The following is a 17494-nucleotide window of genomic DNA, read 5'->3' on the forward strand; positions in this document are numbered from 1 at the left end:
TTAAAGGGCAGCAGCAGGACAGAGCTGTTGGAGGATCAGAGCAGAATGTGATCAGGAGTTATCACCCAGTGACGTCTGGACCTGAACCGGTTGGACTGTCAGGGTCGCTGGAGGCCGGTTTCCTCGTTAAAGAGCCACCGGAGGGTCAGAGCAGCTGGAGCGTGACTCAGAACAAACGAGATTGTTCTCAATCCCTGTTTCATCAACACACCGTAGACGCGGCATTATGTTATTGTTGTAATCTCCGATTTTCAGCGTAGTCGTTGGGATGTTTTTTTTCCAGCGTTTATCTGCCTGAAACTTAATGATCTGCACAGCAGGTCATCTTCAGTGTGTTCAGGAGGGAAACAAATATGGAAGAGCTTGTCTGACTGCTGTATAAAACTGATGAACTGTGGCATTATGTCCATCATACAACATACAGGTATTAAATTTAGTATTAAAGAATTTTAAAAAGTTAATTTAGAAAGAATTACAGGGCATCTACCTGCTAAATGTAGAAATTAAAATAAAATGTTGCCTTTAAATGGATTTGTAGTAAATGTACAGATTAAACTCTACAATCAGCTAGCTTGTTGGGTTCAGGTCACTGGCATACAGATTTCTGGGCATTTTCTTTTGCTCCTGTCACATTTTTACTCACTGTGGACTCATTTTTCACTACAATTTAAAGTCCTGCACCTCTATGGAAACAGAACAAAGATAACCAGCGCTAAAACCAAGTGTATTCTTCAAATCTCCCTTACATAACTAGCAGTAGAGAGAACTCAGAAATGTCTTCTGTGCAGAAAGATGCAGTTAAAATGTCACCAAAATGAAAAAAAGACATAAAAATGTTTAAAATAACAGGTAAAAATGGTACAAATGATGCAAAAATAGATGCAAAAGCACAAAAATGTAAAAATGACGCAAAACAGCACAAAAAGATGTAGAGAAAACTCTAAAATATTCTAATATTAAATGAAATATTTATCAATATAAAGTCTTGCACCTCAGTGGAAACGAAGACAGAACTCAGATGTCTTCTGTGCAGAATGACAGTTATATTGTACAAAGAGACAAAAATTACATGAAAAGACAAAAAAAAAGATGTAGAAAGAACTCAGAAATGTCTGTATAAATATAAATATCTCAATATAAAGTCCTGCAACTCGATGGACGCAGAAGAACCATGATTAGAAGTAGAGAAAAGTCAGAAATGTCTTCTGTGCAGAATGACACGAATGACCTAAATATTAAAAAATAAATAAAACGAATGTTGAATTCCTTAGATTTTTTTAATTATGTATTTTCTTTTTCATTGAAAAAAGCTGGAATCAGTATATACAACATTTTTCCAAGTGTTCACGGGTGTTACCAACACTGGAAAAATGAAATAGTGGCATTAAATACCGAAGATATTTTACAGCTTGTAATTTTTCCTTACTGTTTTCCATACTTTCTATACTTTTTCATACTCACCTCCTCTCTGCTCTGTGGAGACACTGCCTGCAGTTCAATCCATTTTCTGTAAAATCATGATCTATAATGCAAAATTTAATTCTAAAAGCATCAACATGTGCAACATTTATTAAGAGCTCGCAGCTCTTAGCAATACTGGATAAAAATGGTGGCTCTACATACTATAAATATTTCTATTTATTTTTTTATATTTGTCTCCTATCTGCTCTGTGGAAACACTGCCTGCAATTCAGCCGAAAAAAGTTCCCTGAATTTTTGCCATGTGACTGTTGGTCACAGCTGAGTCATCAAGGGATTATCAGGTGCAGTGACCTTTGCAGAAATTTTCAATTTTTACAGAATCTAGTTATTGCAAATTGACTATTTTTGATGAATTTTTGAACGATGATGTGTCATTTTCCTGATGGAACCAAACGTCACAGATGAATAGTTCAAGGGCCATTGGAAAGTTGATAATTTGATGATTCTGGCTGATAAATGGTGTCATTTTGTAGATTTTAAATTTTTTTACAAAAACATATTCTTTCCAACCCTGCAGGCTGGTTTTGGGTCTCAGAGGTGTTTTTCTGATAAATATTTCAAACCTGCTACTAATTTTGGCTCCAATCTTAAGTGACATTAAAATGCATCACTTCAGGGCATTTCGAGCTGCATAGCAACTATCAGCAGCAACCTTTTTGTCGTTTATCCCTGGTGGCTAGCAGATGAGTAACTATGGCTACTGTGTCCTCTGTTTGTGCCTCCTGTTGACCTCTGGAGTCGGCCTGCGTCTCAAACACTCAGAATTATCAGAGCAAGCTGTTGTTCGAGCCTTCGTCTCTGTGGAAGCTTTGACTGGCAGCTCCTCGGTTCTTCTCTGAGGCCCTGCAGGAGGTTTTCTGCTTTATTCTCTCTGCAGCAACAGGACAAACGGCGATCAGCGGCTAACTGCACCAACGCTGGAGGTGCAGCAGAGTGAGAAGGGTGTCGTCTGAGGGTGACATCATTCCACCAGCGGCTGCAGCGTAATTACATTTTCCTATTCGGGGTCATCGGAGCCCCTCCGGTCCATCTGTTTACTCAGTTAGCCAGCGGCGGGGTCAAAGGTCGCCACCAGAGTGTTGGGTGAACATGCAGCCCCTCGGCCTTCTGGGAGTTCAGTGATATGAGGCGTCTGAATAGGAATGAGATCTAATGGAACAGGCTGAAGTTTGTCCTTGACCTTCTTAGAAATGACTGAAACTCAACGGGCGGCTGAGTTAAAGCTGTTTAGTGACAATAACTTGAGTGCACAGTTGAAAAAACAATTCAAGAAATGTAATATATTGGCAGGAGAGGCACCAATATACTGTAAAATAAATATTTCGTCAAAATACAGTAATTTTCCAATAAATAGAATTAAGTTCATAGACCTAATAGTGTATTTTTTTGGCTTTAAATATTTATTAAAGGACATTTACATGTGTAAAAACACAGAAATTTCATATTAGTAGTAATATTAATTTAAAAAATTCCTAAAATTTGATATACATGTAATGATAACTCATGTATATAGTAATAAAACATGAGTGCACAGTGGAAAAAAATAACCATTTCATCAAAATACAGTAATTTTCCATCATTAAAATACGTTCTATAGACTTAATTTTAAAAGATTTCCAAAGATCCTGTGTGTTTTTTGTTTTTTTAAATTTTGATGACAGAATATTTACACATGAAAACAATGAAATGATGTGTATATATATCAACAGAATGACAGAAATAGACTGAATTTACATGTCCAAAGTACAATATTAACAAAAAACGTATTGTGAATAAGCAAAAAGTATTTTTTTTAAACTGAAAATTTCAGACTTAAAACCTGTTTTATCACAGAGAGAAAGATTATTGTTCAATATATTTGCTATATTTATTCCCAAAACTTGAATTTAACAGTTTTATCTATTAATTTAAGAGGAAATACTTCTGAAATTGTGATAAATTTACAAAGATATGACATGTATATAATGTTGTTTTACATCAGTTATTGGCATTCGTAGTTAATTTTTTTGTAATTTTATCAATATTTCTGTGTTTTTCAAAAATACAGGAACAAAATCTAAAAATTCAAAAGGAAAGCTCCATTTAAACTGTATTTTTCTGACAAAGCTGTTTGTCACATGATCTGATCGTTGCTCTTTAGTGGTTTAATACCAAACATAACTTAAAAGAAAATCATTTCCTATTGCCTCCTACCAACACATTCTAACTTCTTCTGTTCACAGTAACTTGTGTAAAACCTGTTAGAATTTTCATTTAACCTCCATATATTATACTTTTTCCCCAAAAATCATTTAATATAAGAGTTCAAATCTGCTTTGAATAGTTAAACCTGCGATGTTTCCCTTTAATTCTCTGTAGTTCCACTGTGACTGAGCTTGTGCAGCATTTTAACCTGAGTGCTGCTGGAGAAACGTATGAGAGGAAAAAAAACACTGAGCTCATAGTGAGACGGATCATTTTTCACCTGAATGTATTGAACTCGGTCCCAGATTGCACTTAGAGCTCAGCATGGGATTCTGTCACTTCTCTTTAAAAGGCTCGACGGGGGCTGGATCAGAGAAAAAGAGGCGACTCGGGTCTTTGTTTAAGCGAGTTTGTCTTGTGATTTCAGTCCAGCTAAAGATCAGAGCAGCAGAGACGGAATAAAACAGCAGCAGAACAAACCTAACCCCCAGATTCAGCAGATGTAAGCAAAGGCCTCATGGAGGAGGCGCTTAAAGACTCACTAAAGAAGGAAAAACAGCAGAGAGCAATGAGCTGGAGAAGCAGAAACTAAACTAAAAATAAAATAAAATTCAATTCAATTCAATAATAGCTTAAATATCATTAATAAATACAGTAAAAGCAGTTTAGACTGTTTTTAAAAATTTTTTTATTTAGTTTTATTTAGTTTTTAACAGTCAGCAAGAAAATGGATATTTTCTTTCTGTTATTTTAATAGATTTTCCATAAATCTGCAAAATAACAGCAATTTTTTCCAAATTACATTTAAAAAAATCTTTTTTCTTCATTTTTTCGCGTCATTAGTTCCTAATTGGTGATGAAAATTTAATTAAATTGTTATATTTTTAAAAATTTGTCATTTTTCAATCCTCAAAATATGAATCTGTAAAAAAAAAGTGTGAAGTGTTTTTTTCAATTTATTTATTTGTTTATTTGTTTTTTTACATTTCATCATTAATTCCTAATTGCACATGAAAACTAAATTAAACTAAAAAGCTATATTTTTAATAATTAATTTGCCATCATTCATTCCTTTGTTCAAAATGTCAGAGTTTTAATCACAAAACTAGACTCAGAATTCCAAAGTAAAACTCAGAAATTAATATTAAGAAACTGAAGTGATAAATGCAATTAAGTCACACCTATGTCCTCCTGTAAACTTTGTCATATTTCCTCATAATTTTTGACAAAATCTTGTCAAAGAAAACTGTTTATTTTGGCCATTTTTTGAATAAAACATGTAGTCTAAAGTGATTTTTATTCAACATTACGATATTTATTGTCTGATTCGTGACCTTTCGTTTCTTTGCACTTATTTAATCTTCTAAAGTACAAAACCTGATGATGAGTTCGAATAGAATGTTTTCTTTTTTTTAAATCACCAAAATTACGCTGTTTATCAGAGCAAAACTCTGTAAAAGCAGACAGAATACGTAACTTACCAATGGTTCTTGAATGCATCATGTGTGATGTAAGGTTCCATCAGAAAATTGAATTACATCTGGGCTGAAGACTCATATTTCATCAAAATCACATTATTCAGTATTTATTTAGTAAACAGTTTCTCTGAAAAGTTTACTACTATCTAAATAACTAACACACAGTGTCCTGCATGAGTATGAAAGACAGACATTGTCCTCAATAAAAGCATGTGTTTTCTTTTTTAAAAAGCTGCCAAAATGTTGCCTTTTATTTGTCATTAACTGTAAAAACAGACACAATCATCAGATTTCCAACTTTCCAGCAGTCCTTGAATGCATCATATATTCTCCTGCTCCTGTTCCACCAGGAAATCAAATCAAATCTGAGCTCAAAACTGTCATATTTTATTAAAAATCATTTTATTCTGTGTGTCATTCAAAAAATAAAAGCCAAAACAAACAGTTTTCTTTACCAGGTTCTAAACAAAATAACAGTTAAGTCACTGAACAAAGATGTGTTTTATTTATATTAAAAAAATAAAATAAAAAGCCCAAATGACACCATTCATCAGAGCCAGAAACTGTCAGAACAGACAGAATCATCAGATTTATAACTTTCCATTGGTCCTTGAACGCATCGTGTTTGACGTATTGTTCCATCAGGAAATTCAATCAAAAATCTGAGCTCAAAACATATTTCATGAAAAATCACTTTATTCTGCTCGTGTCATTCAAAAATGTGCCAAAATAAACAGTTTTCTCTCATGAGGTTCAGTAAAAAAGAAAAAACTAACACACAGGATCCTGCATGCCAACAGAAGATGTTAATTTCAGCGTCTTTTTGCAAACTTATGGATGCAGTGCAGAGGATTAGTCAATTAACAGAATTAGAATTAGCACCTAATTCCCAGAAACTCAAAACAAAACATGCTTTCTTTTTAAAAAATGTGCAAATGAAATCATTCATTAGAGCTGTAAAACTGTAAAAGCAGGAATAATCACTGGATGTTCAACTTTCCGATGGTCCTTAAATGTATCATGCATGATGTGATGTTCAAAAACATCAAATGGAACCTAATGTTAAGGAAATTTAAGTTTCAATTTTTATTTTTTTTAATGATTTATGGCATCATGAGACATTTCTGAATTTTCTCTCCTTTTTGTGTGTTTTTGTTTCGTTCTGTCATTTTTCTGTTATTTTTGCATCGTTTTATGTTGTTTTCAAATGTTTTTGTGTCATTTGTGCATATTTGTGTGTGTGTGTGTGTGTTTTTTTTTGTCCTTTTGACCTATCGTTTTTGCATCTTGTATTTTCAACATTTATGTGTGTCTTTTATGGCTGGTATTTTTATGATTTCTATGTCATTTTTGCATATCTGTGTTAATATTTCCATGCCAAACTGCACAGGAGACATTCCTGAGTTCTCTGCATCTACATCATTTTGCATTTTTTTTCCATATTTTGTGTCATTTCTACATCTTTTTGTGTCTTTCTGTCATTATTTTCTGTCATTTTTGCACATTTTGATGTAATTTTTTGCATTTAATACATCTATGTGTGTCATTTGTGCCTGTTATTTTTGCATTTGCTCTGTCACTTTGGCATCTTTGTGTCATACAGCATAAAAGACATTTCTTTATTCTCTCTACTTCTACACATTTGTGTCTTTCTATGTCATTTTTACTTTGTGTCATTTGTATCTTTTGTCTTTCTGTGGGTTTTTTGTGTCTTTGTGTCATATTTCTCCATTACCTTTGCATCTTTCATATTATTTCTCTTTATTTTTTACATCTTTTTGTGTCATTTTTGCATCTGTATGTGCTTTTCTTTGCCATTATTGCATTATTTGTCTTTGTGACATTTTTCTTTGTTCTTTCTTTGCATGTTTTTGTGTCTTTTTGCATCTATTTGTGCCATTTTTGCCTCTTAGTTTGGCATCTTTGTGACAGTAATACTCAGTCATACAGCACAAGAGACATTTCTCTCTCTAATCTTTTTGTGTCATTTTTCCATCTGATTTTGCTTTTCTTTGCCGTTATTGTATTGTTTGTCTTTGTGTCAATTTTATTTGTTCTTTGTTTGCATGTTTTTGTGTCTGATTGCATCATTTTTGCATCCTTTTGTGTGTTTTGTATAATTCTTGCTTGTTGTTTTGCATTTCTCGTCTCATTTTTGCATATTTGTGTGTCCTTTTTATGTCATTTCTGTCACTTTTTGTCATTCTTGTCACTTATAGATCTATTTGTGTCATTTCTGCCTCTCAGTTTTGCATCTTTGTGATAATATTGCTCTTTGTGTGTCTATGTGATTATTTTTCTGTTATTTTGCACCTTTTGGTGTCATTTTAGCTGCAGTCTTGTTGTTTATACATCTATGTGTGTCATTTGTGTACGTTATTATTGAATTTGCTGTCATCTTTTTGGCATTCTAACCGTGTCATACTGCATAAAAGACTATTCTGAGTTCTCTCAACATCTAGTCATGGTTGTTCTGTTTCCATAGAGGTGCAGGACTTTATATTGCAGAGAGAAATGAATCCACAGTGAGTAGAAATGTGACAGATATTGACAGAATTCCATATAGTTTGTGGCCTAACTTTTAATCGAATGTGTCCCCTGTATGCTCTGCACATACGCTCGAGCTCATTTTGTAGTGATGTAGTGTCGCGCCTGCAGGCAGATGCCATAACTGTAAATCAATAGTGTGTGAATCCATATCCATCCATCTGGAGCAGGTTGCAGCGGTGCACCATAGGGCTTCATATAGACCTGAGTGATGCTCAGACATCTGTCACAGAGGAGGATGATGAGGATGGGGTGACCTGATGTAATGAAGCTGCTGAACACTTGGGATGGAGGGGAAGCAGATCTGAGGTGTGCCGGCTTCAGATCTGCTCAGAACCGTCCCGTCTCATCCCTCCGAGCTCCCCGGAGACCCTCCAGATCTAGTTTACGCTGTCCTACTGCTGCTGCTTTTTATAGGCCCAGTTAGAGAGCACCAGCTCAGAGGACGGCCTCCAGGGAACAGACCCACATCAGCCCATCTGAAGCCAACACACACATGGAGCGCAGAAACATGCAAAGTCAACAGTGACTCATGTTCCCAAACACAGAGTCCAACATGGAGTCAGTCCTTCCTGCTTCACCTCCAATTAAACCTGACAAACTTCTAAACACACAGCTTGTTGAGAAGGTTTTTATTCACATGGCAGGGCTCAGAAAATGTTCTATAGAGAGGTTTAACTCTCTGAACTTCACTGTGGAATCGTTTCTCTCTGCAATATAAAGTCCTGCACCTCTATGGAAACAGAACAACCACGAAGAAAGAAAGAGAAATGTCTTCTCAGGCAAGAATTATCCAAAACGCGCAAAAATGACAGGGAAAAATAACATAGAAATGCCACTAAATGACACAGAAAGAGGCAAAAATCACAGACAAAAATTGCACAAAACATAAAACAAATGTAATAATGACACAAAGACACAAAAATATGCATAAACAACGTGCAAAAATGTCACAAAAGCTGCAAAAATGAACAAAGATGTGGATGCAAACTGGATGAGAACTGAAAAATGTCTCCTGTGCAGTATGATACAGTAATATTGATACAAAAATAAAACAAAAATGTCACACAGATACCAAAAATACAAAAATGATCCAAATATTGCAAAAAAAGAAGTAAAAATTACATAAGATGTAGAGAAAAGTTCAAAATATAATAATAGTAGTAATATAAATATTGCAATTTATATTTTCCATATAAAGTCCTGCACCTCAATGGAAACAGAACAACCATGAAGGAGCGAGAACTCAGAAATGTCTTCTGTGCAGTATGATGCAATTAAAATGTCACAAAAGTGAAACTAAATGACATTAAAAAATGTAAAAAACAGGCAAGAATGATACAAAACACACAAAAGATGCACAGATGACAGAAAGACAAAGAAATCCCACACGAAGACACTAAATGATGCAAAAATTACACAAGAATATGCACAAATAACATGCAATAATGACACAAAAGATGCAAAAACAAACAAAGATGTGGACGCAAACTGGGTGAGAGCTCAGAAATGTCTAATATTGATGCAAATATGCAAAAATAACAAACAAAAATGTCACACCGACACCAAAAATGCAAAAATAATACAAAAATTGCAAAACATAAACAAATAAAAATGACACAAAAAGTTCAAAATATGATAATAGTAATAATATAAATATTGCAATTTATAGTTTCCATATAAAGTCCTGCACCTCATTGGAAACTCATCAACTACGGCTAGAAGTAAAAAGAACTCAAAAATGTCTTTTGTGCAGTATGACACAATTATATCAAAAATCATGAGAAAGAGAAAGCTAAATTTCTTTGATTATTTATTTTACGAACCTTATTTGTGTTATGTTTGTGTCTTGTTTGTCTTTTGTGTCTTAATCATGATGTTTAGTTTATGTCTCTGTTGTTTTCTGTCATTTTGTGTCTCATTTTTGACACTTTGTGTCTCTTTTATTTCATTTTTATCTTGTTTTTCTTTTGTGTCTCATTTTTCACGTTTTGTTTGCGTCTCATTTATATAGTTTTGTGTGTCACTCTTGCTGTTTTGTGTCCTTTTAGGTTGTGCTGTGCCAAATCCTTTGTTCAGTTCACACCGTCGGTTTTTAAGGTATCCTGCTGTCACGCAGTCATTCTTGCTTTTAGCACCAATTGAAGCATCGGATTTTAGACTTAGACTTAGACAGACTTTATTTATCCCCAGAGGGAAATTCTTTTGTTACAGCAGCTGGGTGTTCAACAACAAGGGGGTAAAAACACGACAACACAGAATATTAGGGTCAGGTATAAAGTGCAAAATAAAATAAAATAAAATGTTATTTAATTTAATTTAATATAGAAAGAAAAAATTAACAAAAAAACAATATATACAAGATTTTACAGTATTTAACTGTATTTTGAAAAAACCAAAACACTGCTGTTGGAATTTAGCTGCATTTATTACAGCATATGAGTTTTGTGTAAACACGTCCTGCATCTCAGCCAAAAAGTCTGTGGATTTTTGTTGTATAAATGTTGGCCACAGCTGAACAACTCATGGCTTAAAAGTTGTGCCAAAGACTGGAGAATTTTTAATTTTTTACAGAATCGGGTTTCAGGACCTTCTTTATTTTTGGTGAATTTTTAAATGAAATGTATGATTTTAAACTTGGATTTGTTTACATTTTGCAACAAAGTGGAACATCATAGATGGGTAGTTCAAGGAGTGACGAAAAGTTGGAAATTTGATCATTTTGGTTCTGTTTTTATAGTTTCTGGTTCTGAAAAATGTGGTGATTTTGGTGATTTTTAAAAACAATCATGCTATTTAGAATTCAGATGGTAAAATAAAACATACCAAAATTCTAAAACCAGGATATTGCACATAATAAACATAAATAAATGTACCCACATGTGGCGTTTAAGGTGTATTTTGAATCATTTTGCTCAGCCCGATAGTTTGCTGTGCCATCCTTCAGACTGCAGACTCAGCACATATTTTGAATTCCCTCTCCAGCTTTAGATAAATATTCCTCTTGGCTCTGTGAGCTGGTGTTTTTATCGACTCCTCGGCTCTTTGTGGAGCCCAGCGAGGTGCAGCGGCTCTGGGGAGGCCTGCAGGCTTCCACCTGTGGAGCCGCTGAAAGGTGAAAAACCCTCCACGGAGCTGAAACTACGTCTGCTGCTGGAGGAGGGTCGAGGGGGTTTATAGAGGAGGGATAAAACATAGCTGGAGTAATCTCACACGCTGCTGCCGTCAATGAGGAAGTCACATCACATGTTATGTAACCGAAGCAGCGAGGGAGGTTTAAGGCTGGAAAATTACCAGAGTCACCATGTATGTTTGTGTCACAGCAGCAGCAGGCTGAACGTTAAAGAAACGCCTGAGAATACATTTATATCCACCAACGCCATGATTGTAGTGTTTTTATGTTATTAAGTGAGCAATAACTGAGTTGCAGTTCACTTGTTAAATGAAAATTGGGTCATTTCTTGACATTTCACAGTGGAATTATTATGTAAAGATGAAACACTGCATGTGAGCAGGTAAATAGATCAGCGGATTAAGCTTCTCGCTGACCTCAATTATCCCACAGTCATTATTATCTCATCCTGTTTACACTGTAAAAAAAATCCCATAAAAAACTGAAAAATCTGGCAGAAATAATGCCAGAAAAATATGTTTAAAAAATGGTCAAATACAAAACCTGTAAAAATAAAATAAAATTAAATTAAATGCTGTCAAATATCTATAAATGAATGATTTTTTTAGCAGGAATAAATACAGCAAAAAAGAGTATTTGTCCTGTTTTTTTTTTAAGTATGTTTTTGTTTGTTTTGTTTTTGACTGTCAATATGTAAGGTAATATTTTCTTTCTGTAATTTTACTTGATTTCTGTAAATTGCAAAATGGCAGTAAATTCTTTTTTTTAGGGCCATTTAAAACTGTTAAAAATGTTTATTTTTTATATTCATTAGTACCTAATTGGTAATGAAAATTAAATTGTTATATTTTTAATAATTAATTTGTCCCTTTTCAATCCTCAAAATATAAATCTCTAAAATAACAGCAAACTTTTCAACAAATTTACATTGAAAAAGTGTCAAAAATGTTTTTTTTTAAAATTGCATCATTAGGTAATTATTGGTCATAAAAAATGAGACTAAATTGTTATGTGTTTAATAATTAATTCACCATTTTTTTGTTCCAAATAATATAAATCTGTAAAATAGCTGTTCAAAATGTTTCTTTAAAATACCCACAAATACCAATAAAATGAATGTGTAATTTTTTTTTGCTGATTTAAATAAATTAACTTTAATACAATAATTTTGCAGTCAAACGTTGTAAAAGGTGGAATTATTGTTGTAAAAATGCAGATTTTTGATGTGATGATCTGCTAAAATTTCCATTTTTTTCAATAATTTTACTAGTTATTATGTCTAATTTAACTAAACAGAGAAATCCGGAAAATAACAGTAAATTGTTAAATAAATACAGTTAAAACTATTAAAAACGTGAATTTGTACAGTGTATGCAGAGCTGACAGCCTGTCCAGCCTCTCTGCATGTGAGCAGGTAAATAGATCATCAGATTAAGCTTCTCACTGACCTCAATTATCCACCGAATCATTATTATCTCCCATTTATCTCACTGCAGCTATTTATATCACAGTTCGAACAAATTAAACTCGACTATGAATCTATTCCTGCAATCATTCTGCATCTCTGTCTGTCAGCGACACCTTTGAACCACTTTGGGGTCATGAAACGGACTTTAGACGGTTTGACTACAGAGAAAACATGAGATAAAGATACCAGCTGGAGCGTTGCATTGATTTACTTTGAAAATTTGCACTTGATGTGCAGCTGAGAGGTGTTTTTTGTCGGATAGTTATGAAAAGGAACAGACCTTGTGGAATTATTCATAAACATTTTCCGTAAGAACATAACTGTATCTCAAAAACCACTAAAGGAGAAGACGTTACAGCTAAAAGCAATTTATTTAAACACAAAATAAATGTAATTATGAGGTTAAAGATTTTCAAAGTAATGATTAAAACACTGTTAAGCCCTTTCTATAGATTTGTTCCTTTAAAATAACAGCAAATGTCTGTACATTTTAATTTTTTAACTATAAAAAAGTAACATGTTAAGTAACATTTGTTAAAATGTGGACATTTTGTCTTATTCAGTGTTTTTGAAATGAATAGATCATAATTGAACATGTCAAATGCAATTATGCAATTAATAAATTTAAAATCAGGATTTTTCTTTTCTTATTTTTTTAATCATTGAATTCTTTGACTGGAGTTTTTTTCTTTAATATAAAACCAAATATCTGTTAAAAAAAAATAGCTGGGTCCATTTAGTTGATAAAATTTGATAGATATGATGCAACTTTACAGCTGGAGGATCTGAAATAATCAAGAAACAATTTTACAAATTTTTTTTTGCTTTATTTACTGTAATTTAACAACACACAGAAAATCTTTTTAAAAAATAGTAGTTTAAAAATGTTTTTTCAATCCTCAATAGACATCTTTTTTCTTCTAGAAACCATCAAAACTTTGTAAAATACAATTTTTTTCCCCGATTTGAATACTGTAAAAAATAGATTCTAATTCTAAGGTCAAATGTTATATGAAAGAATTACCTTATAAAAAATACAGATTTTTTTACAGACTATTTGCTGTTTTGTTTGCAGTTAAAATGTAATTTGATTTAAAAAATATTTAAATGACCAGAAATTGTTAATTTTTTTTCTGTGTTTGGCAAAATGTCCCAGTTCAAATCCACAGACATTCAGTTAATCATGATATAAAACACACAAAAACGCAGCACATCATATCAGCCAATGAGCCATTTGGGGATCTGGAGCATTTTAGCTTGAGCTCACATCCTAACTAGTCAATTATTTGAGTAATTCTATCAGCTTTATGGTCCGTCAGGTCGGCTCTTTTACCTCCACATTGACCTCAGCAGACAAACTTCAGAGCTGCTGGTTTTCATCCTTTAAATCCTCCGGACTCGGTCGTGGTAACATCTGGTGTCTGAAGCTCCTCTGGCTGGTAGCAGGTGTCAGGAGGGATGGAGGTGATGGAGGTCTCAGCCTCCTCACCTCGCCTGGGGAAACATGGAGGACGTTCGCTGCCGCCGAGATCAAATGAGGATAAAACAAGTCGGCAAACAAATGGAGAAGAACGAGATTTTAGCTCAGGAATGAGGGATAGAAATAAGATCATAAAACACAAATGACACAACAAAAGAAATGCAGCAGCGTCTGAAAGTAAAAAGCAAAAAGATGCGAGTTCAACACAAAAGTGAAACTAGACTTTCCAGTGACCTACTGCATTTATATTGTGTTTCCACTGGAATCAGCATTAGCTAAAGCTGTTGTTTAATGTCTCGTTTGTGTTGTTTTGTGACAGTTTAGTCTCCTTTCTGTCATTTTGTGTATCGTTATCTCACTTATGTCTTCTTTTGTGTCTCATCTCTGTCTCATTTTTGTTGTACATCCCTTGTGTTGTTTCTTCTTCTTTCTTTGTTTCTTATTTGTGTTCTTCATTTTGTCTCATTTTTTTGTCTCTAGCTTGTGTTGGTTTTTCTTTCTTTGAAGCTCATTTTTGTAATTTTGTGTCTTTTTGCTTTTCTTGGGTTGTTGTGTCATTTGTTTCATTTTGTGCCTCATTTTTGTTTCTCATTTTTGTCATTTTGTCTCATTTGTCTCATTTTGTGCTCATTTTCGTTTCTCATTTTTGTGATTTTGTCGTTTTTTGTTTTTTTTTAAAATCTCACTTGTGTCCCTCAGTCACGTTTTGTATCTCATCTCTGTCACATTGTGTCTCATTTTGTGTCATTTTCTTTCTCTACCTTGTCTCATTTTTGTTGTGTTGTGTCTAATTTTTTAATCTCGCTTGTGTCGTGTCTAATTGCTGTCAGTGTGTTTAATTTGTCTTGTTTTGTGCCACGTTTTTATTTCTCATTTTTTATTTTCTTATTATTTTCTCATTATTTTATTATTTTGTGTCTAATTTTTGTCATGTGTCACGTGTTGTGTCTCATGTCACATTTTATGTCTCATTATTTGTTGCTTTGTGTCATTTTGTGCCTTGTTTTTATTTTATCTTTCTTCTTCTTTCTTTGTGTCTTGTGTGTGTCATTTTGTGTGTCATTTGTCATTCTTGTCTAAATCATGACAACTATGTCTTCTTACTGTTGTTTTTCCACCCCATTTTTGTCATGTTGCGTCTTAGTTTGTTTCTCATTTTTGCTACTCTTTCTCATTTGTTCTCATTTTGTGCCTTGTTTGTAGAAGTAAAAAGGGATACGATATAAGCCTGGTACATTGCTGAAATTATTGAGCTAAAATAAGAATAAAGAAGAAATAAAATATTATATTGCACCTGAAAAGTGAAATGAAAATGAAATATTGCACACTAAACTGAAATATTACACCTGAGAAATGAAATGAAATTGCCCATTATATATTGCACATGAAATGAAACTAATATTGCTAAACTATTGAAAAGTGATATTACAAGCTGGAAGTTGCATGATGAGATTAAAACTTGTGCCTGGTGTCATAAATATGGGTGAAATCTACGCCTGATTACTCCCAATCGGACAGCAGCAGATTTCCAGCAGGGGTCTCGTCAAAAGCTCTGCTTTGACAACATGCTGCCTCGCTGCGATGACGCACAGCTCAACACAACGAACACAAACACAACCGCCAGTATGCGAAATAGAGCCAGGATGCTCGTAAGCTGTGATGCTGTGTGGAGCCGTAAACAGCGGCGCTCAGGTTCACGTCGTGTTCAAGGTTTTCCTGCAGCTCAGAGGACACTGAATGCCTCGTTTGTGTCTCCGGCCAGGTCCACTTACAGTAACTGCACTGCCGGTGTTCTCATTTTACCCGACGTTTCTTCCAAAAGTTAGTTTTATAGATGTCAGCGAGTCATTCTGCAAAATTCTGGGGTCCAGAGCCAAACCACTGAGCTCTGCATGTTCAGTTTTCTCTTTGTAAAGGCCTCAAACTCCACCCTGAACTTATCTGTTGGGGATCAAACAGTCACGTCCTGTTTGCCTGAAAGGCAGGGTGTTAAAGTTTTATGGTTTGAACAGGAACTGTGTTAAATTTGAGTGATGAAGGGGAAAAAAAACCTTAAACCACTGGTGCTTTAAGTCTGTTAAGGTGGCAACTAATGGCTGTTTCTACCACAAATTACAGTTTTCTGATGAAATGATCAATAATTTAGATCAGAAAATGTGCATCAGAATTCCAAAACCCAAACACCAAATAGTCTAAAACTAAAAATCTGTCCTTATACAGAAGTTTTTGACCTTTTTGACCCAACTTAAGGTTCACTGTGTTGCCCAAGGACACTTCTGCATGTGGATATTTTTTCTCACTGTGGATTTTTTCACTGCAACATGAAGTCATGTACTTCTATGGAAACAGTACAACCATCGCCACAACTAGAAGGAACTTAGAAATATGCAGTATGACACACGTATACTAATATATATGAGCACAGGTATTACCAATACTGGCAAAAACGTGCAATAGATCTTTAAATTTTTATATTTTTTATGTCCACTGTGAATTTTTTCTCTGTACTCTCTGTACATCAGCTGTAAAAAAATGTTCCTCTGAGTCTATTTTGTCGCCTCCTCTCTGCTCTGTAGAAACACTGCCTGCAGTTCAACCAAAAACTCTCTGTTGGTCAAACATGGCTTTTTAGTTTTGCCAATTAGCATAAAATTGTTGTTTTTGACAAATTCTGGTATAAACTGTTTAATTTTTATGAATTTTTAAAAACAAGACATGTAGAATAAAGTGATTTTGATGAAATATGATGATTTTAAGCTTAGATTTGATTATTTTTCCTGATGGAACTGGACATCACACATGACGCACTCAGGGACCATCAGAAAGTCGTAGTTGCACCAAGGAGCTTAAAACTTTTATTTATTTTTTTGTTGTTTATTTTTTTCTTTACAGAATCTGGTTAATGGAAACGGTTAATTTTTTTGATTTTTTTTAAAACTTTTGATGAAATATTATAATTTTAGGCTTAGATTTGTTAATTTTTCCAGTAAACAGTACATCCTAGATAGCTAGTTCAAAAACTATTTAAAAAGATAAAAACCTGGAGAATTTTTCAGTTTTTACAGTTTCTGGCTCTGATAAACTGTGTATTTTTGGTAATTAAAAAAAAGAAATCATGTCTTTTCAGTCTTCTGATGAGTTTTAGGTTCAGATGTTTAACTGTTTATCAGAATAGTTGTCCATTAATGTTTTCCTAATTAATTAATTAATTGACAAATCTACTGCACTGCTAAGTCACAAATGTGTTTTGCAAAAATACACCCAGATACACATCTTCTGCTTCCATGCAGGACTCTGTGTGTTTGTAATCTAGAAACCTACAAGTGGCAAGTGTTTCATACTCAAAATGAATTTTATCTCGGGCACAATCAGCTCTTCTGAGGGTTTCGTTCCCGCCGGCAGGTCTCGATCCTGCAGGGCTTCACGGCCACAGCTGGACGTTTGTTCCCACAAACAGAGAATTCACTGTATACAGCAGTTTGTACAGTTCATCCGGCCTTGACTGCACTTTTATGCCTTCAGCTACCTGATCCGAACCTCCAAGAGGCAGTGTGGAGGTCCAACAGTGGATGGGAGTGTCTGGCTGGGTTCATTTGGTTCCAAATGTTCCCTTTTTCCATGGACTTTCTGTATGTGAGGCTGAAATGCATGTAAAAGGTCATTTATTTCGACTGAATCCTGCATCAGAAGCTTAGAAGTTGGACCACAGGAATTTCTCTGCA

The 17494-nt window shown here is 34.1% G+C and overlaps 1 protein-coding gene across 2 annotated transcripts in view; it reads left to right on the forward strand.

The window, feature by feature from the left end:
- The window catches only part of ppp1r1b (protein phosphatase 1, regulatory (inhibitor) subunit 1B), a 37089-nt gene that overhangs the window by 8548 nt on the left and 11047 nt on the right, over positions 1-17494 (forward strand). The window lies entirely within an intron of this gene.

This window comes from Amphiprion ocellaris, chromosome 19 (assembly GCF_022539595.1).
Source record: "Amphiprion ocellaris isolate individual 3 ecotype Okinawa chromosome 19, ASM2253959v1, whole genome shotgun sequence".
Classification (NCBI taxonomy): domain Eukaryota; kingdom Metazoa; phylum Chordata; class Actinopteri; family Pomacentridae; genus Amphiprion; species Amphiprion ocellaris.